The following is a 22,543-nucleotide window of genomic DNA, read 5'->3' as shown; positions in this document are numbered from 1 at the left end:
GAAGTTCTAGCATCAGCAGTTAGACAACAAAAGGAAATCAAAGGCATCAAAATAGGCAAAGATGAAGTTAAGCTTTCACTTTTTGCAGATGACATGATATTATACATGGAAAATCCTATAGACTCCACCAGAAGTCTGCTAGAACTGGTACATGAATTTAGCAAAGTTGCAGGATACAAAATCAATGTACAGAAATCAGTTGCATTCTTATACACTAATAATGAAGCAACAGAAAGACAAATAAAGAAACTGATCCCATTCACAATTGCACCAAGAAGCATAAAATACCTAGGAATAAATCTAACCAAAGATGTAAAAGATCTGTATGCTGAAAACTATAGAAAGCTTATGAAGGAAATTGAAGAAGATGAGAATTTCAGTAGAGTGAAATGGACATGCTAGAAATATCAATGCAATCACAGAGATGAGGAATGCCTTTAGCCGGCAGACTTGACTAAGCCAAAGAAAGAATCAGTGTGCTTGGAATATAGGATAATAAAAATTATAAAGTAAAAATTTCTTAAAAACAACACACAGCACCAAAAGCTGTGGGACATATCAAAAGGTCTAAAATGTGTGTAATTTTAATTTCAGAAGAAGAGAGAGAGAATGGAACATAGAAGAAATATTAGAGGAGATAATAGTTAAGAAATTTCCATTAATAATAATAAAGGGTTAACAGATCCAATAACTCAGAGAGCCCCAAACTGGGTAAATACGAAACAAACGAAACTCATATAACTACATATATCTAGGCATATAATATTAAATTGTTAAATCCAAAGAGAAAGAGAAAATCTTAAAAGTAGCCAAAGGTCGGGGAGGGGGGAAGAATGACACATTACACATATTAGAACAAAAATAAGAATTACAGCAGACTTCTGATTAAAAACCCTATAAGCTAGAACACAATGGGATGACATACTTAAAGTGCTGAAAGAAAAAAAATTCAGGCCCAGATTCTATACCACTGAAAGTATCTTTTGAACAAAAAGGCAATGGAAGGTTCTCCCTTTCTTGGGTCCTAAGGCTGGGATACCTTTCTTCCTCTTCCTCTTCCTCCTCTTCCTGCTGTACACCAGAGGAAGTGATACAACATTCAAAATGGTGGCTGCTTCATCAGCCTGGGTTCTGGAGAGAGAAGATATAGAGCAGAGTCTGGCTGATAATAAATAGCAAGAGTAATCTTATGTAGTACATGGAAGAATATAATTCCTAAAAATAGAGAAGTATGAAAAAGAATGAAGTGAGATCTGAATTATTAGATATCTGAATATTTTCTAAAGCACATCAACCCAAAATAATGATATTTAGTATTGATAAAGGAACCAAATAGCACCTCCAGAAATACATGGAAACTCAATATTTGTTAATAGTGAGAAAAATTATCAAATTTACCTGGTGGTGGTATAACTATCAATATGAAAAAAAGTGTACACCAATATTATACAATATGTAAAAACAGCTTTCAAAATAGAGTTAGGGCTTGAATATAAAAACAAAACAAAAACCCACTTGTAATGAAATCTAGGAGAATAAAAATCCAATTAAGGAACAGGAAAGACCATCAAATAATAGAAGCCCACAAACTAAAGGGAGGATGTGGTTGCTTCATTTACTGTGTAGACCGAACAGAGTCAAACAAATTGAAGAAAAAGAAGAATATGTTCCTAATAAAAGAACAAGATAAAGCCTCTGGGGGGGGAGGGACTTAATAATAAAATGGACTTAAGCAATTTATCTGATAAAGAGTCTAAAGTAATGGTCATAAAAATGCTCACTAAACTGGAGAGAAGGGTGGATGAACACAAGACTTCTACAAAGAGAAAATATAAGGAAGTACTAAACAAGTCAAAGATGAAAATTATAATAACTCACTGAAAAATGTACTAGATGGGTTCAATAGAAGACTGAAGTCTAAGAAAGAATAAGCCAACTTGAAGATAAAGCAAGTGGAACTCAATTCATCAGAGCAGTAAAAAGAATTTAAAAATTAAACACAGCTTAAGAGAACAACATCAAATGGACTAACACTCACAACATAGGTGTGATCAGTGATTTGACAAGTTTATGCATCATGCTATGCTAACTACAGGTGTAGCTACTATCTGTTGCCATACAATTCTACTACAATACCATCAACTATATTCTCTATGTTTTACCTTTTATTCTTGTGTCTTAATCATTTCATAACTGGAAACCTATACCTCCCACAACTCTTCCTTTTGCCCGTCACTATACCCTCCTCACCACGGCAACCATTACTTTGTTCTATGTATTTATGGGTCTGTTTCTGTGTTGTGTTTATTTGTTTATTCATTTGTTTTGTATTTTAGATTCTATATATGAATGAAATCATAAGGTATTTTTCCTTCTCTGATTTATTTCTTTTAGCAAATACACTTTAGGTCCATCCTAAAGTCCATCTTACAAATGGCAAGATCTCATTTTTCTTTCTGTCTAAGCAATATTCCATCGTAGATATATATATGGATGGAATATATATATATATATATATATATATAGTATATAGTATAGAAGAAGTATATATAGTATATATATATACTATATATATACACTATATCTTCCCTATCCATTCAACTATTGAACACTTAGGTTGCTTCTATATCTTGACTATTGTAAATAATGCTGCAATAAATGGAGGGCACATGTATTTTTTTTAAAGAAAATATCTTTCAACAGTAGTAAGGAAACACTTAGGTATCAAAATATATCTTTAATAAGTCAACATTATAAATAAAAAACCTTCCAAACACTTTTATACTTCTTCCACTCTATGCCAAATTTAATCTCTGATATCTAACCCCAAATCCTAGTTCCAAACACTAACTAGCTCTACCCTAATCTCCAATTCTAACTACTAATTTCACCTCCTAACCCTAGCCATCATCTCCTTAAAACTATTTATATTATAAACCATGCACAATGATCTTACAAACGCCTCTTTTATTTTTATTTTTTTTACAAACACCTCTTTATAATTCAGTTTATGATGCAAAAACAAAAAAGTAAAAAGAAACCTACAAAATTACATTTCCCACTTCAAATAAGCCTGTCTCTTGAGTATTTGATACAACTTTGTAAACAATTTAAATGGCTTTAAATAAATGCATTTTTAAAAAAAGACTTCTAGAATCAATTTATCAGTAATCAATTTTTAAAAGTTGTTACACATTTGCTTTAAAATAAATATACTCTGTTTCTGAAACCTCCATTTAAAGTGTCTTTCATATCTTTCATGAATGTGATTAAAACATATTTTTCAATGTATATCAACTTCAGAAATGAAATTTTATCTTTTGTTTGACTGTCAAAAACATTCCCATTTTTACCTCTCTCTCACCATTTTCCCTTCTCAAGTCCTCCCTCAACCCATTTTTATTGATGTTTTTTGAGATTTTTTTATTCCATAAATATTTATTTCATTCTATACTATTACATTGAAACATTATGATCTTAAATTATGGAATTTAAACTCAAGAATTGAAATGATTACTTTGTTTTGTAGCCACAGTGATGGCTATGTTTAAGTGGATTCAGAACTTCCTGCCAGTTTCCTTATCCTTATTGTGTCATCACCTTTTGTGAGTTAGTTTGTTGATTCATCTTTAAGATGGCTGGATTGTGTCTTCAAGCAGATTTTTCAGACAAGATTTATGAGTTCCTGAGTATTTGAGACTATCCTGTATATATATAGGATATATGTATATATATATTCATTTGTCAGTGATAGCCTAGTAGAGCAAACAAATTTTAATTCATGTCATTTACCCCTTGGTACTCTGGAGATATCATCTCTCTTTCTTTTTCATTAAAAATATTTTTAGGCCTATGTAATAAATGTAATAAATATGTACCTTAGTTCTTTAATTATCAGCTAAAATGTTCACGGCTTACATGAAATAACTCTAAGAAGCCTGGACTCTCACTGCAGTCTCTTCTAGTATTTATTAGTATTTGAATTTCTCATAGCTTGATATCATTGTTATCTTAAATTATTGTTATAAAAAAGAAGTTTGAAATTGAAAGAGTCAAATTAATGAATCGACTTGAGAGTCAAACCTTTGGAAACCAAAAACAAAAGAGAGGAATAAAACAGACAATTTCTCTAACAAATCTAGTTTAAAAGAAAGAAAACATACAAAAATTAGAAGTTGAAGTATATACAAAGTAGGTGAGAAGGTAATTAAAATTATAGAAATTATAGAAATTATATACAACTTTATACCACTCCAGTTGAAAATCTCAAATGGATGGTTTGTAGGAAAGAAAACAATGAAATTATTTCTTTTATTTTAATGAAAAATTGCTTAATATCCTTAGTCAACAAAAATATACAAGTCAAAATCATAATGAGATAATCACCTCATAACCTTTAGGATGGCTATTATCAAAAAATAAAAACATAACAAGTCTTGATAAGGATGCAGATATATTGGAATTCTTGTACACTGTTGGTGGGAATGTAAACTGGTGCAGCCATTAAGGAAAACAGTGTGGAGATTCCTTAAATTTTTTTAAATAAAACTGCCATATGATCTAGCAATTTCACTTCCAACTATATATCCAAAATAATTAAAATCAGGATCCTGAATATCTTCACTCCCATGTTCACTGTAGCACTATTCACAATAGCCAAGATACGGAAACAACTCAAATGTTCATTGACAGATGAGTAAATAAAGAAAATGTGGTTTATATATATACAATGGAATATTATTCAGTCTTAAAAAAGAAGGAAATCCTTCCAATTGTGACAAAATAGATGACTCTGGAGGACACTATGCTAGGTGAAAAAAGCGTCTCAGAAGGACAAATACTGCATGATTTCCCTTACACGAGGCATCTAAAATAGTAAAAATCTTAGAAGCAGAGAATAGAACGGTGGTTACTGGGGGTAAAGGAAAAGGAAATGTTAAATGGGTATAAAGTTTTAGTTTTGCAAGATGAATAAATTCTGGAAAACTGTAAGTTATTAAAACAGGTCTAAAATGTAGAAACTAAATAGTAGTAAATCATAGGAATTAGAAAATATATCTCACCATCATACATGAAGGATAAGACCAGATCAATTGTAAATATAAATGTAAAATATAAAGCTATAATATAAATAGGAGAAATAGGTAGGAAGTAGTTCTTAAATAAAATTCATCAGACCAAGTCATTGGTTTTTTTTTTAAGCCATTAATTAAGAGTGATTGATTATATCAAAATTAAGGATTTCTGTTTGTGGACATCATGAACAAAATTAGATAGAGGTGATTTATTAGGAAAAGATTATGAGAAACAGATAATACCAAAATATAGTTAAAAGCCATGGTTCATAAGTCTAAATGGTTTTATACATAATAATAAGAATTGTAAAAGGAGAAAATGAGGGAGAGGCAATATTCAGAGATAATGTCAAGAAAGGTCTGAGTCCTGGGGAACCTGGGTGGCTCAGTCAGTTGAGCATCTAACTCTTGATTTCGGCTCAGATCATGATCCCAGGGTTGTGGGATTGAGCCCCAAGTTGGGCTCCACGCTGAGCATGCAGCCTGCTTAAGATTCTCTTTCTCGCTCTGCCCCTCTCCATTGCTCATGCTCTCTCTCTAAAAATAGATAGATAGATAGATAGATACATACATACATACATACATACATAGTTCTGAACCCTAACATTGAAGAGACACAGTACCAGTGAGGAATAGTAAAAATATGGGTGAAGTTGGTCAAGGCACAAACTTCCAGTTATAAGATAAATAAGTCCTGGGGATGTAATACACAGCATGCCAACTACTGTTAACAATACTGTATTGTGTTTTAAAAGATCTATGGGAATAAATCTTAAAAGTTCTCATCATAAGAAAAAAAGCATATATGATGATAAATGATAAGTTATTGCAATGATCATTTTGTAATATATACATACATCGAATCATTATTTTGTATACTTAAAACTAACACAATGTTATATGTCAAAGACATCTCAATTTTAAAAGTTTATTTTGTTGTGAAATTGCAGAATATCAAGGATATAGAGAAAATCTTAAAAGTAACCAAAGAAAAAAACAAAGTCTCCCAAATAGCAACAAGTAGACCAATAACAAGTGGATTTCTTGGGGGCAACAGTGGATGCCTGAGGCCAATGGAATAATATTTTCAAAGTGCAGAGAATACCTATCATATAAAGTATTAATCAAGAGTGCATACAGAATTTCTTAAAACACTAACAAAGTTTGCCATTCATAGACATTTACTGAAGGAACTATTTACAGATGTAATTTTAAGGCAGCCTACTATTTGGGAACAAAAGAACTAATAAAGCTTAATTTCTTCCAGAAATAGAGGAAGGGAAAAATATGGTAAACTGAAAACAAAATAGTGTGGTAAAAACAAGCACAAATGTATGCATAATCAAAACAAATGCACATGGAATAAACTCAGAAATTAAGAGTTGAAATTGGGAAAAACAAAACAAAATCTAGGTATTTAATATTACTAAGCGGCATGCTTAAATTATAACAATATAAATCAATAATGAAATGTATCAGGTTCTAGGTGGCATTTTTAAATCCTGCAAACATGGTGATTTTCTTCTTATCTATAAATTTCATGAAGTTCCAACAATAAAAATTTGATTCAGAAAGTTAGGAGAAGCCCAAGAACTGGCAAGACAATTCTAGGAAAAACACCACTGAAAATAATGAAAATGTATGAATAAACTAAGTCTCTAAAACATAATGTTGAATTTTTAAAAAGCTGTAAAAAGAAACATAAGTATAATATAATTGAGAGAAAAATTTAAAATACCAAGAAATGTTATATATATATGCACATTTGCATATTCATGTTATTATGTAATAAATAAATAGATACATAGACTGAAGAAATATACACCAAATTCATTCTTGTTTGAGGGGAGAGAAAGGAGAATAGGCTTCGCTGAGGATCAAATGGAATTCAACTTTATATTATTTACGTCATTTCATTTAAATAAAATTTTATTTAGTTTTAATTAACTAAATAAAATGTTATTTTTGTTTTTTAAAGAACTGTAGCAAATATAACAAATATTTTATGTTCATTCTGGGTGGTGTGTAATGTGGATTTTGAAATACTAGCTTTGCTTTTTCATTAATATTTTACAAATTAAAAATGGAATATATGGAAAATAAAACATTGTTAGTACTGCTGTAAAGGGAGAGTTTAGCGGAAATCTCTCAGTCATTGACAGATCAACATCACAAAAATTAATAAGATTGAAATATTTTGAACATGTTATTATTAAACCTGATTATATATATGTGTGTGTATGTATAATATTCATGAAATATTTATAAAAACTAATCATATAAGCCACAAATTGCATCTTAATTTATCTTCAAGAGTGAAAATTGTACAGGTCACAGCCCCTGATATCAATAGAATCAAATAGTAATTTAGTTAGAAGAGTTTAAATCCAACAAAACAAAAGAAAATCAACAGAAATAGCTCTTTCAATTAAAAGTTATTTAAATATTTTTGCCTCAATGAGGAAATCCAAGTTACATTTATAGGTTTTTAAATATAAATGAAAACACAAAGATCACCAGACATTTGAGGAAAGCCTGCAGCATGATAAAAAACAAAACAAAACAAAACAAACAAACAAACAAACAAACAAAAAAACCAAGAGAATAAAATGGAAAAACTGTCTCTAGAGAAAACAGAAATAAATTAGGGAAAAGAAAAGAACTTGAAAAAGAAAGCTCCAATTATTAATCTCAGAAAAATTCAAGACTATAATGCATGCAATAAAACTAGTACTGTCTATCTTCAATGGGAAAGGCAAACTCAATAAGATAAAACTCTTAAAAATTAAATAAATGCTTACTGGATTAAAAAAAATAATGATTATTTGAAACATAAAGTTAAAAAACTTAGAATGTGTAATAAAAAGACAAGCATAAAAATATACGGAAAAGGATAAGAGACACAGAGGGTCAATTCTGGGAGTCCAATATCCAATTACTAGATCATCCAAAAAGAGAGGACAGAGAAGAGCTGGAAAGAATGGTATTAAATTATAAATATAAATAAGTTATAAATATAAAAGTATAATTTCCTAGAACTGAAGGAAAAATTTTCAAGTGTTGACAAGATAGATGAATAAAAGATTCAAATTTGACAGATCCATGTGAAGTATTAGAAAATCAAGCATAAAAAGGAGTGCCTGAAATTTCCAAAGGGAACCAAAAATAATCTACAAAAGAATGAGAATCCAACTGAAGTCATATTTCTCAGAAATGCTGGATACTATGAAACAAAGGAGCAAATGCCTTCATGTAGCTGAGGAAAAGCAATTTTCATACTCAACTCTCCCCAGTCATATTATCAATCAAGTGTGAGGACAGGATAAAAATATCTTATGACATGTAAGGGCTCAGATATTGTCTTTTTTAGGCTTTATTTTTCAAGAAGATGTATTCCGTTGAAATAAGGGAATGAACTAAAACGTGAGGTCAGGGAACAATGAGGGAAAGTGCAGTTCTATCCGTGGCCTCCAAATCCACATTGGAGAGATGGGAGAACAAAGGACTCTGGGGAAAAACCAAAACAATTTAGAATGTGATGGAAAATAAACTCTGATGGAGAGCTTGGGAATATTTTATATGATAACAGCACACAGACAAAGGGAAGCAGAGATTCTATTACTACAAAACACACACACACAAAACTATACAAGGAAGACATAATCCAGGGAGTCAGCCATCTAACTTGTATCATTCAGTAGAGTGTAGACAAAAATAATAAATATGAACTTGGCCCAAGAATATTCTTTTATGGTACAGGTAATCTGACAAAACTGTTTAAAAGAACAGCCGAAAAACTCAGTCATTAGAATGTCGTTACTGTGTATTGGTTTTAATCATAGAATCTTATAACCAGTTTATAGTTAAACCATGAAAAAACTAAGGTTAGAGAAGAAAATAAAAATGTTATTAAAAATGACAATGGAAAAGCTATGATAAAACTGATACCATTTGGGATATGGAAGAGGAATAATGATAATGTTCTTATCATACAAAGAGATTAGTTAAAATGTGTATATTGTTAGTTGGAAAAGAAGTGATGGTTTAAGAATGTTACTATAAATGGAAATTGAAAACAATGGTATAATTCTAGTGAGGAAAGAGGGAGTGACAGAAGTATGCTAATTCTTTATCTATTAAAACAAGAAGTCAATAGATATTATCTAAATTATTTGAATCCTGAAATAGAAGTTCATCGATCTTATTTAGAGATAAATAGATTATCACTAGAGGAATTAAAACAAAATTGGTTAAAATGGCTAACACTAGTTAGTGACATTTGAGTGGTGATATTAGGTCCTAAGTTGGTTAATTTTCTTTACAGATCCTTCAGAACTCTATTATGTAACCCTGTGCATATATTACTCTGAAAAATATCTGCAACTCAAAGTTTATGTAAAATAAAATAAAACAAAAACATATAAGGAAAATATAGAATGTGGTCATAAGTGAATTTAGAGATAAATTAATAGTCTTAAAGGCTATTAGTAAATAAGAAAATTAAAATACATGAAGTAAGTACTCAATGCAAGTTAGAAAAACATGACTAAGGAGACCAGAAAGAAGGGCACAATAAGGATACAATAAAAAGTTACAAATTAGAGAAAAAGAAAATTGCAATGATTGTAATGTATCTCACACTATTTTAAATACTTTATACATTTTAATCCCTTTCATCTTCATAACAAATTATGAGGGAGTCGTTAGTGTTTCTCTCACTCTCAAATGAGGAAGTTGAGATATAGATAGATAACTTGCCCAGAGTTACCTAGTAAGCAACAGAATAAGGATTCAAACTAGTGGTGTGCTGGTAAATGCTTGGCAATGCTCAACAAACAGTCTATCTCCTCGCTCTCCCTTCCCCTCTCTCCAAAAGTCCCTGACTTGTAGTGTCTGCAAGTACTCCCACCATGATCAATTTCAAGTTACCAATAAATCAACACTGTGAGTGGAATTGGAAGGAGATGCACACAATTTGCTTTTATGAGCCTGTTTGAGCAGCCTCCAGCACATCACTGATTCAAATCCAGGCAATCTGGCCCCTGAGGATTAGAGCAGAAACCAACAGCAATGGCTTCCTAAGCGCATTTCCATTAATATTAATTCTAAGAGCGATATTCTGTCATTTTTAGATTGCCAGCATTACTGTAATAACACACTATTAACTAATGCAGTGAAACAAGTTAAGTGGCTACATAGCTACCAAAGTGATAAAAGTGGCATTTGATCTTTTTTATTATTTAAGTATATATTTCAAATGGAAGCCAGTGTAATAATGCAGGAAAATGAGTAAAAATCATTCTTGAAAGTCAGACAACTACTATCATTTCCAGATGATAGGATTATGTACCCAGAAAACCTAAGTGACTCAGAGGGAACCTACTAAAATACTTAGCAACCGTAGAATTTCAAATTATAAAACGAAATTTTAAAAAATCAGTTTCTCATTGTATAAGCACATTAGAAAATATAATTTAAAAGTTTCTTTTCAAAATAAAATGCAAACATGAAATGCCTGAGAATAGATTTAGGAATTAATCAGTATTAGTATGAAAGAAACATAAAACTTTACTGAATAAATGGACTTATACAAAGTTCTTAAATGTAGAGACACTAATAGAAAAAGTCAATTTTATCAAATTGACTTATAAATTTGTTACAACTTGATTTTAAAGTTAATCTAAAAAGTGTGAGAACAGCCAAGAAAATTTTTGAAATTTTAAAAAAGAAGAATTATGATTAGGAATTATACTGCCAGATATGAAAATACATTTTAAAGTCATGATAATTAGAAATCTGGTACTGTTACATAATTAGATAGCACAGCAGAATAGATTAGAATGCTTTAAAATATTGCCAATTACATGCCAATTTTAGGGTATGATAAAAGTAGCATTTAAACCAGGAAGAAAAAGATGGGAGTGTGACTGAACAGATGTGTTTATCTCCTCTCCCTATAGAATTCCTTCTGAAATATCATTAGAAGGATCTTTTAAAAGCATAGAACTACAAGGTACAAATAAATGGATCAGGAGAGAAGACAAAAGCAGATGAGTCATGATAAATTTTTGAAAAAGAGAGAAAAAATGAAGGAATAGAAACTAACTCAGCAAGGGAAGGAAGCTGTAACCTAGATGCCTGCAGAGAGTGACACTGAAATGAAATAAAATGAAGTCCAGGCACAGTGGATAGTACATAGGTTGAAAACAGAAGGATCCAGGGAGGTCTGTATCCTTAATCATGAGTCCTCTCCAACACCCTTCCCAGAACAATAGCCAGCAATTTACCTACCTCTGGCTGAAGAAAATAAGATTCTTTTCTTGCAAATTGAGAAGCGGTCCCAATGTCAGTTACATTAGGCTTTGCTATCTAAAAAGCTATCTTCATGCCTGATCACTCTATAATGAAGCCTACCAATTTAAAAGCTTATGTTTTCTCTTCCTTCCCCTAGAAAAGCTCCAGCCATATTTGTGGAATCTTTATCTTAATATGTATGGCATGCTACAGATTACAAGAAAATTAAACAAAACCTCTAACTTGAAAGTGAGAGGCCAAAGCAAACAGAGAACAAAATCTTCAGAGGAAACAAAGACAAAAAAAAAAAAGGCTCACCCCCCCCTCATAATTTGTATCCTCAGAAGGATAAGAGAAGAAATCGCACCGATGAAATAATAACAGGATAATATATAAAAAGAACACCACCAAGAAAGAACTCTTAGAAACTAAAATATAAGAACCAGGAAAACAACAACAAATCAATAAAAGTGTTGGAAGACAAAGTTAAAATTAAAAAAAAAATTTTTTTAATGTTTATTTATTCTTGAGATAGAGAGAGACAGAGCATGGGCAGGGGAGGGGCAGAGAGAGACACAGAATCGGAAGCAGGCTCCAGGCTCTGAGCCATCAGCACAGAACGTGATGCGGGCTCAAACCCATGGACCACAAGATCATGACTCAAGCTGAAGTCGGACACCTAACCGACTGAGCCACCCAAACGACCCTGGAAGAGTTTTTAGAAAGTGCAACACAAAAAACATATATGGAATGGATAAAAGTATAGAAAAAAATTTTTCAAAGATCAATCTAAGAAGAAAAACCACTGAGCTAATGAATTCCAGAAACAGATAATATAGAAAGAAATAAATTATTAAATAATGTATGAAAGAAAATGTCCAAGTACTGAAAATCTAAGTTTCCAGATTAAAAGGGTCCACTGATTACCAGCAATCTATGACTCTTCTGGTCATTAATAATAATTGGCTACTGATGTCTACATGGCCCCTATTACCTTGGGGAACCATCACTATCATGGCCATTAAAGTGCCCAACGCTGTGACTATTTTTTCTAGCATCAGCACTGCCCTACAGAAGACAGCTACTACTGGATTCTTAGTGATGCTGGTGTCCCTTTCAGTGGCAGATTCCTAATGGACTTGATGAATGGTGTGTCCTCAGCACTGTTCTTCAGTCTTTTGTTAGTCTTCTGGTCTTTCACAACATATCTACTGCAATACACTCACTTCCTTCAGCCTCTATATTCCTTTCTCTGTCACCTACCAGAACAACTCAGATATTTTTTATCACTGGACACTGGCCACCACTTTTTCCAGATGTCTAAGGGCCACCCTAGCTGCAAGTCCGCCATATTTCCTGTAGTCCTTGCCAGAGTGACATAGCCCATGTCCCAGGAAAAGTCCTCAAAGCCAGTGAATTGTTACAATAGCATTCCTCTCCACCAAAGCATTTTATCAGGCCACCACTACTGAAATATTTATCATTTGAGCTGTTAATTTTTCCAGGGATTATCCATGAAAATAAATGCCCCACCTAACAAATAGAATGTTGTTCTCTATGTCCATCAGGTGAATGAACCATCTGTTTTCCTGGACCATTCTCAATACAACTTGCATTAGTTCTCTAAGAAGTGAGTGCCAAGATAGGATGATTCATTATACAGATATTTACTAAGGAAATGTCTATGTGGGATAACAGGATGGAATTTTGAGGAGATTAGAAGAGTCATCAGATCAGGATGTAGGTCTGATTTCTTTAAAGGAGACAGAGAAGGAAGAAATGTCACAGGCTATAGCACAAGTCTGAGGAAGTATGGCAAGGCTAATGTGGAGTCCCCAAGCCAAAGTACTTGTCAAAGGAATCTCCTATCTCCCAGGAATGGGCCTGCTAGTGACTTGGAACAGCCTGTGAAAAGTCTGGCCTTAGTATAAAGGCAGTATTGGATTCAGAGCAAAGACACTATGGCTATCAATCTAATCTGTATGCCATACTAGGAGAGCTGAGAGGCACTTTTTATACCTACCACACTAGTTTAATGTGTCTGCCAACCTATGTTGAGGAGGAATTCCATGAACATGGAACAGCATACGAGGTAAGAAAACTTGGCATTTCTAGATATTGAAAGCAGAAAATTAAAGCAGGCATTAGCCAGGTTAGTAACAAATTGAGATTAGGAATGAGAGGAGGAGTGATCTAGCTAGAGATAAACAGTGTATGTGTAAAGCCCTAAAGTATGAATGTAATATCACAAAACTGTAAATACCATAGCTGGCTGGACCATAACATTCAAAGAGATTTGGAGAATTAGAATGGTCTGAGATGAATGGCCTTTCAAAACCCAGTAAGCGGTTTTAATTTTATACTAAATCAATGGTATGTTGTGAAGGGCTTTAAGCAAGGGGAACTGATCACGTTTGTGTTTTAAAAGGATCACTTTGGCTGTAGAAAATGGGATCCATTTAGAATCTACTGCAGGAATTCAGGTTAAGAGGTGATGGTGACCTGAGGTAGCGTGGTGGCAACTGGGTAAGAAAACTGAAACTTAATTCAACAGAAATTTAGGAGAGACTTAATAGAATGAAAGAATATAGGATTAACTGGATATGGGGCATGCAGGAAAAAAAAATGGATTAATCACAGATGGTGCCCATGATTCTTGCTTGGGATCTGGCAGAAGGTGTTGTCAGTAACTCCAATAGAGAATGTAGGACAGGAAATTTTGGAGAAAGATAATGGGATTTGAACAACATCAATGCAGAGGTATCCAGTAGGAATTTAAATATGTTGGGTCTAAACTTGGAAGTGAGATCTAGTCTTGAGAAACAGGAGTGGTCATTGTAGCCATGGAGTAGATCAACTGCATAGGGAAGGTATAACAAGTAAGATTAGAAGCAGGGCCCAGAATAGAACAATGGTCACATGGTATTTTGCTGTAGATTTATACAATAAATTTATGTTACCTTATTGTCAGACCTTAACCTTTTTTTTCTCCAGCTTTTAACTCTTACAAATAATCTCTCCATGAACAGTTCTACCCATAAATATTTCTCTAAACTTCAGATTATTTTTTTTAAGACATCAGAAGTAGAATTACTGGGATGCTGTCCCTCCCACTTTGAAATGGTGAGATACTTAGGAAATCAGTTGATTGCTTAAAGGATTTTTATGAACAAAGTAGGGTGTGATATGGTTTGAGAAAAGATCCTGATCGATCAATTCTTTCTAGGGAAAAAATGTAGTTGTGAAAAACAATCTTTTCTGTTTACTAGGGGGAAGGTGAGCCTCTTTAGAATCTCAGATGGTAGAAGTTACTAGAGGAGTATTTGGGGCCAACAGACAAAAACAAACCCTCAAAAGCATATTCATGAGAAACTTGTGACAAGGAAACTGAGACTTCTCTCCCCAGTTTTTCCAAAGAAGAAAGTAGTTAGTGTTGAGTTTGAGATTAGGAACACAAAGGACTACCCAATGAGAAATATTTCTTTGATTCTTCTTGGTAATAGTCATAGTTCCTTTATTCTGTGCCCAGGTCTCAGCCACACTTTGGGTAAAGCTGCTCTTTTTTCTTTCTTTGTTGCTGTGTCCCTTCAAGATAGCAGGGGAGGTATATGAGCTTCAGAGTCACAAAGACCTGAGGATAGGACTCAGTTCTTCCACTTATTAGACAGTGTTCCAATTATTCATTGCTGCAAAACAAATCACCTCATGAAAGTGCAATTTGGGCAGAGCTTGGCAGGGACAGCTTTTCTCTGCTTCATTTAGAATCAGCTGGCATGGCTCAAAGACTGGAGGCTTGAGTCTTCTAAAGCAGAGTATCTCTCTACTTTAGTACTATTAACATTGTGCATTGGATATTCTCTGTTGAAAGGAACTGGAATTTGTAGGATGTTTAGCAGTATTCTGGGTCTCTACCCATTAGATGTCAGTAGTACTCTCTCTCTAGTCATAACAACCAAAAAATGTCAAATGCTCCCTCCCTCCCCAGGGAGGCAGTATTACCCACAGATGAGAACCAAGGTGAAGCTTGCTTATTCACATCTGTGGTAGTTAATGTTGGCTATTGACTAAGACCTTAGTGGAGAGTAACATATAGGATGTAATACCCACACATGGTCCCTCCAAAATGATATGCTTCCTCACAATGTGGTGGCTGAGTTCCAAGGGTAAGCATCAAGGGTAGGTGGGAATGGGGAGCAGAGAAGGCCATATTGCTTTTTATGACATAGCTCTGGATACCCTGAAACTTCACTTCTGTCACATTTATTTATCTAGGCAGCCACAAAGGTCATTCTCACTTTCAAGATTTCACTTTTTGATGGGGCACTGTAAATGACTTATATATAATTGTTGATTATTATATATTTGTGGTTATATACACTTTCTAATTCTACTGTATTATTTTGCTAGTCACTTAATTAAAGCATTTACTCTAAACTTCCCTGGGGATTTCTCCCGAGGGTTCAAGGAAAAACTCGATATTTTTCCTAAAAGGCAGATCAGGGTTCAGAACAAGAGAATGGATGGTGTTAGCAGCAGAAGAATTCCTAAGTGAATCTGTATGCAAAAGACTGCAGGATCAGGTACTCAGGGAACAACAACAACAACAAATGAAAATGTTTATCTTGGGCTGTATGAAGGCAGTTGGTTTTCACCAAGATTGAATTCACATAATTCAAGATACACCTTGTTCCAAAAAGAAAGCACAGCTTTCCTGGGGCTACTCAATCTTTATCAGGTTTTTCTTCCACAAAAGGCTGCTCTTGCTGAGCAACTTTGCCTTCTGGGAAAAGATGTTCTATAACACTGTCCTAACCAACCAGAGAATGCTTTCTGGAATAGTAAGTAGTTACTGATGTCTGAGTCTTCATGTTAGCAAATTATGATAAAGACAAGCCACCTTCTTGCCACCTTGCTTCACCTTAGTATTTTGGAGCTGGGTTCAGCCACAAAATTTGAGATGGTAGAAATATCAGTTGTTTATCATGTGAGATCAAATCACTTAGATAAAAGTACAAGGGGACAAACTGACCAAATAAAACAGAGCGTTTCCATTTGTAGGGGAGACTGTCAATAAGATCTTGGCAGAAGGGGTCAGGAGCAATAGGGTCTTGCTCTTGGTTTCAAGAGGATTTTTTAGTTCAATAGGATTCTCAACATTCCACCAAGTAATCCCATCCTGGGGCTCTAACCTATAGAAATTTATTTCCAAATTAAGAAAATTAAAAACACTATCTCTAAAAAAATGTATATTGCAACATTTTCTATAGTGAAATGTGTTAACAATGTAAAAGTACAGCAATAGGGGAGTTATTATGTAAAGTGGCATATTTGCTGGATGGGATATTTTATATTATTAAAATAGTGGTTATTAAAAGCAAAGAAAATGTTTGGATATAGTGTTGAATGAACCTGATGATATCTAAAATTACATGAATATTATAATTTCTTCAGTCCAACATTTTAAAACTTACACAACAAATATAGGTATATAATTGTATTATAAAAATTCAAATACATGTATATTATCTTATCATTAAATTTCAAAAGACTATACAAAAAAACTTCTTTATGACTTTTTCTAATCTGACTCTTGATTCCATACGTAATCATTGTCAGTACCTTCATGCATTTCCCTTCTCACCTTCTATACATTTCCATGTGCCATTTTTTTCATAATGAGATACATTAAATCTGTAGTTCTAGAACATGTTTTTATTAGTGGGTGAAATGTTTTGGAAATCTTTCCCATAACTGACATTGCTGTTATTAACATTATGTCATATTATTAAACATCTACTGTTGCCAGTATCAACACGTTGTAATTTATTTAACCATTCTTCTACTGATGCAGATTTAGATGGTATCTTTTTTAACTCTGCAAACAATTATTCAGTGAGCACTGTTACACATATATTTTTGTACATGTATGTGAACATTTCTGTAGGATGATGCCTCAAAAATAGAATTTTAATAGATACTGCCAAATTTCTCCCCCAGTGTCCTTTTTCCAATATATACTCCAGCAAATGGAATATAGCTGTGCCAGTATCCAAAAGTGAATATTTTTAATCTTTGAATTTTTGCCAATGAATAATGCCTCATTGCTTTAATTTCAATTTTCCTGATTTTCAGTGAAACATACTTGATGTTCACTTCCATTTCTTCTTCTTCTATGAATTGCTTGCTTGCATCTTTATGGGCATTATTATTTCAACCAGGAAAAAGATAATGAAATGATGAAAAGAAATACATAAAGATATTCTTAGTAGTTGTATTAGGGAGTAGAATTTTAAATGATATTTTCATCTTCTGTAATGTAGAAAATTTTGATATGGTTATATTAAAAGTTTATTGTTGTTTTGGTTTTTTAAATGAAAGCAAAAGTCAGGAATTCTTTTGTGATTATTCTTTAGTTACTTCTACTCCTTCAAAAGCCTCTTTGGGACTGTTTAAGAATAATAGGTCTATACCCTTAATAGGCCATGGGGAAAAACTCAGAACAGTTTGCTCACTGTTTGGGACTGTATGCTTTTTTGTAAGCTTGAAAAAGAAATACTGACTGTTGGTTCTGAACCTTCTGCTGTGGTGGATCTCAGATTCTGTTGTGTCATCTCCACTGAAAATTTGGCATCAGCATGTTTGGCCTACCCATGCTTTCAGGTGGTAAAACTGCATAAATTAATCGCACAAGAAACAGCAGAATCAAAGTGTGAAGAATGATCTCATAAAGAATACTTTTTATGAGGGGAAATGATTTACTATTTCTTTAAGTTGTCATTTGTTCCTTGTCCATTCTATATAAAATGTATCTGAGAACTGCAGCAGCTTTATTTGGTGTTCTTGAACCAAGTCTGATACTGAAGAAGGCAAAGAATGAAGCACATGCTAACTTCAAGTCTCTGTATTGATTTTAATCCTTTCCTTATTGATCTGTGCTCACACAGGAGGCCAGAAGGAGGCTACAAGCATTTCCGGGGACAGTTGGCACATAGCTTGAGATGGGGAGAGGACTAGAGCAGGAACCTCAGTTATCAGACTGCAGGGATCTCAACATGAAGTGAGAAAAGAAAAACTCAGAATTGAATTAAATGACGAAGATTCAACACCTGGAGTTGGGCTTTGGCATTGAATTAACTTGGGCTGAAATCATGACTTGGCCTTTTTGTAGTTGTGAGACTTTGGGCAAGTAACATTTATTTTAGCCTTAGATTTTTTCCAACATAAAATGGGGATAGAATACAATTAGCCTACTAGAGTTCATGTCAGTATTAAATGAAGTAGTTATGTGAAGTGCTTTGTACAACACATAGCATAAAGATACTGCTCAACAAATAGTGACTTTTAAATTTAAATTTAATTTAATTTAATTTTACTTTTTTATTTTAACTTTAATAAAGGCAGAATCAGGTGGACCCAATCATGGAGACTGTCATTGGAGTTTGAATTCCATGCCCTGAAGGGCTTGAGGGAGGAGTCCTGTCCTATATTATTTCCTTTATTCCATGCTTGTTCCTTGATTCTTGCTTGTTCCTCCAATTCTTCTAGGATTTAGAATCAGTGCAGGCTCACTTGAGAATGAAATATTAAACTTTTTGGCTTATGCCTGTTTAAATCCCTGTAGTCTAATGACAAAATTGGCTTCATGTCTTACAGTGAGGATAAAGTGGCCATGGGGGTTCTCCAGAAAGTAGGGTAGGGAGCCAGGCAGGAAAGTACTGACAGTGGATGGTCCAAGAGGCATTTTGAAGGAGAAAAAGAAACCTTACTAATAGCTCAGAGGTAACAGTGCAGGAGGAGAGAGTCAATGATGTATAAACATGTTCTGACCTTAAAGAGATGGAGCAGTAGAGACCAGCATTCTCACCATAGCATTCATCATACATCCAGCTGCTCATAGGACTGGACTAGCAAGCAGTCAAAGCAAGTCTTCACCTCAAGCAATGATCAGTAGCCAATGATTTTTATAAATTATCTCTGACACAAACTGCTTTCAGAAAAAAAGGCTGTATGTTTTAATCACAAACTGATTTCATAGAAAGGTTCTCTGGAAATAACCTTCTGACTGTACAAGATTTCAATGAGTCAAATTTCTTTTTTTTTAAATGTTTATTCATTTTTTTTTGAGAGAGCCAGAATGTGAGTGGGGGAGGGGCAGAGAGGGAGAGGCAGAGAGAGGGGAGACACAGAATCCAAAGCAGGCTCCAGGCTCTGAGCTGGCAGCACAGAGCCTGACAGGGCGGGGGAGGTGCTCAAACCCGCAAACTGCAAGATCATGACCTGAGCAGAAGTTGGTCGCTTAACCAACTGAGCCACTCAGGAGCCCCGAAATTTCTGATACAAGTCATGTGCTGTACCTATTGATAAAAATAGCACATTGCAGTTCACATTCTAAAATTATCTGTTATGATATTGATAGGCACTCTACTAAGAACTTTACACGCCTTACTGCATGTAAAGCATGACAACCTTATTCCCATTTTATAGATGAAAATTAAAGTTTAGAGAAATGAGATTACCTGCAGTTGCTAGGGTGCAGAGAAGGAATTAAAATCCAAGCTATTAACTTTGTACTTGGATCATGTATTTCAACCTGGGACCTAAGGTTTCACAGCAAAGTGACAGTGGTCCCTTGAAACCACATTCCCGGAATGTCAATTTTACTAATGTTAAAAAGAAAACCACAGGTCTAAAATGGGTCACTCATGTTAAGACTCCCATATCAGCAAACCAAGACTTAAAACCTAAGCTAACTGTCATTTCAACCACTCCAGAAACGTGACCTTTAACTAGCCAAACCAGAATTTCCTGGTAGGAATTTCGTTTGTAAGTTTGAGTTCTGGTTTCTGAGTTGAGCTTCTGATCTAATTGGCTTTCTAGTCCAGGGCTCAGCAAAGCAGCTTGAGCTGCAGACAGTTCCACCTAGAACCCAAGTCCCTAGTTCTTGGTTCCATCCACAATTCCCAGTTGTTTGGAATCCTTTTTCCCAGATCTATTCTGCAGTTTCCATTTACTGGGATTTGCTGGGTTAGTCCACACTGGGGTTTGCTGGTAGTGTGCACAGCCTTCTCTTGGCCAGTTGACAGTGATATTTTGGTTACTGCTGGTGTCTTGACGTATGCATGTTTGTTTGTCTTGTTTTGTGTGAATAAAGGCTATTGCTAATGGGGATCTCAGAGGCCAAAGAGCTGCAAAAATTGATGGGCACAGGAGGAGCATTTAAGAGCTATTAGAGCACTCACCACCTAACTCAAAGATTCCCTTGTTAAGATAAGTTGGTCATGGAACGAGTTAGAGTGACACTAGGTCACCTGCCAACCTCAAGAAAATTTTCATGCGATGAGGTACACTGGTTGCACAATCCCCGAACCAGAGGCACATCCGTTTTAGGTTTTAGCTTGGCTCTGAGAAGTCCAGAGTCTAAGCTAACAGGATCCTTAAATTCTAAAGTTAAGCACATTGCCTTCCAGCACACTTGCTTATTTATGTCTAAAAACTATGGTCCTGGAAGTTGTGAATACTTACAAAAATGGCAAAATTTTTCTGAAAACAGTCTAGAATTACAGTAGCCATTATGGGGGACTTCCAATCAGATAAGATTGTTCATTTGAGAAGTGCACTTGAAAGTAAGGGTTTGAAAATTAAACAAATAGAATGGGATACCTATTTTAATTGGTATATAGAAGCTTCCAAAAGGCTTCAAGATTCTAAAATAGCTTCATTAAAAGACTCATTAGAGAAGGCTAATGAAAAATTAAAGACACAAGAGGTAGTAAAACAAAAGACAATAGGACTGACTCCTAATAGCATGTGACTCCTACTGCTCCTCTCCCTCTATCTTTCTTTACCTAAGCACTCACATTTAACTAATTCTTTATCTGAACCACCTTTCTACTCTGAAGAGACTATTAAACAGTCACCTTTTAAAATAAAACTATGCAAGTTTGCAATTAACCCCTTTAGGTATTTCACCCCTCAGTAAAAGGCTGAATGAAGAACTATAGTTAAAGCATTTCCAAAACCTACAGAGAAACCCCAAATGTTTCTTGAAGAATTTACAGTCATTATCAGTGCCTATGACCCCAGGCTGCCAGATCTGTATCAGCTTGTGCACAAGGTGGTAGGACCTGGGGAGGCTCAAAAATGGATGCAAGAAGGAAAATAAGTGAAACCCCAAGGAAGATAATCAAGACCTTCAACCAGAAAGGGCTTGCAAAATAACAACTTTCTTTTTACAAGCCATTCCTAGAGTCTTCTCTGCCCATGCTGATTGCTCTATTATTCCATATGCAAACAAACAAAGGACAGATGAATCTGTGGCTGACTTTAAAGCCCATTTGGAAGCCCTCTTTCTGAAGTATTCTGGAGTCCATATAATAAACAAGGTCACCCTACTTGCTCTTGCTGCCCTATTGTAAATAGATTATCTCCTGAGAAGAGTGGGTTATTTAAAAGACAGAAAATAGGATGAAAGGCCATCAGCCTGACTGAACTCATGGTAATAGCTGAATATTTTGAAATAGCTTTGGGCCAAGATCATAAATAAAGGACTGCCAAACTAATGGCCTTACAGCTACAGCAGCACCAGGGCCAGAGACCTCAAATAGCACCTGGGCCTCCTACTACACTCCACCAGGGTCCCAACATCAAAAAGCTGGCCCAGAGGCTGATGTCTCAATTGTACTCAATTGGGGCACTAGAGAAAAAGTTGTCCACAAAGGTCCTATACAAATTCCTTAACATTCAGTTGACTGTACCCAAGGAAAGACTCCTCTATGAGCCCCTCCTAAAACTGGTAGAGCTCTAAGGGGCTCTGGTAAACTACTGCCCTTAAACAGCCAAAGAAAAACTAAAATTAAAACTAATGGAAACCCTTGCCAAATTCTGGTAGATGTTGGGGCTACTAAAGTTTCTACTTTATTTATTTATTATTAAAAAATTTTTTTATGTTTATTTTTGTGAGAGGGAGAGAGAAAGAGAGTGTGTGTGAATGAGGTGGGGAGGGGTAGAGAGAGAGGGAGACACAAAATCTGAAGCAGGCTCCAGGCTCTGAGCTGTCAGCACAGAGCCGGATGCAAGGCTCGAGCTCACAAACTGCGAGATCATGACCTGAGCTGAAGTTGGACGCCTAACTGACTGAGCCAACCAGATGCCCCTAAAGTTTCTACTTTAAACCC

This window comes from Acinonyx jubatus, chromosome C2 (genome assembly GCF_027475565.1).
Source record: "Acinonyx jubatus isolate Ajub_Pintada_27869175 chromosome C2, VMU_Ajub_asm_v1.0, whole genome shotgun sequence".
NCBI lineage: Eukaryota > Metazoa > Chordata > Mammalia > Carnivora > Felidae > Acinonyx > Acinonyx jubatus.
The sequence above is the reverse complement of the archived record's forward strand: the minus strand, read 5'-3'. Positions refer to the sequence as shown.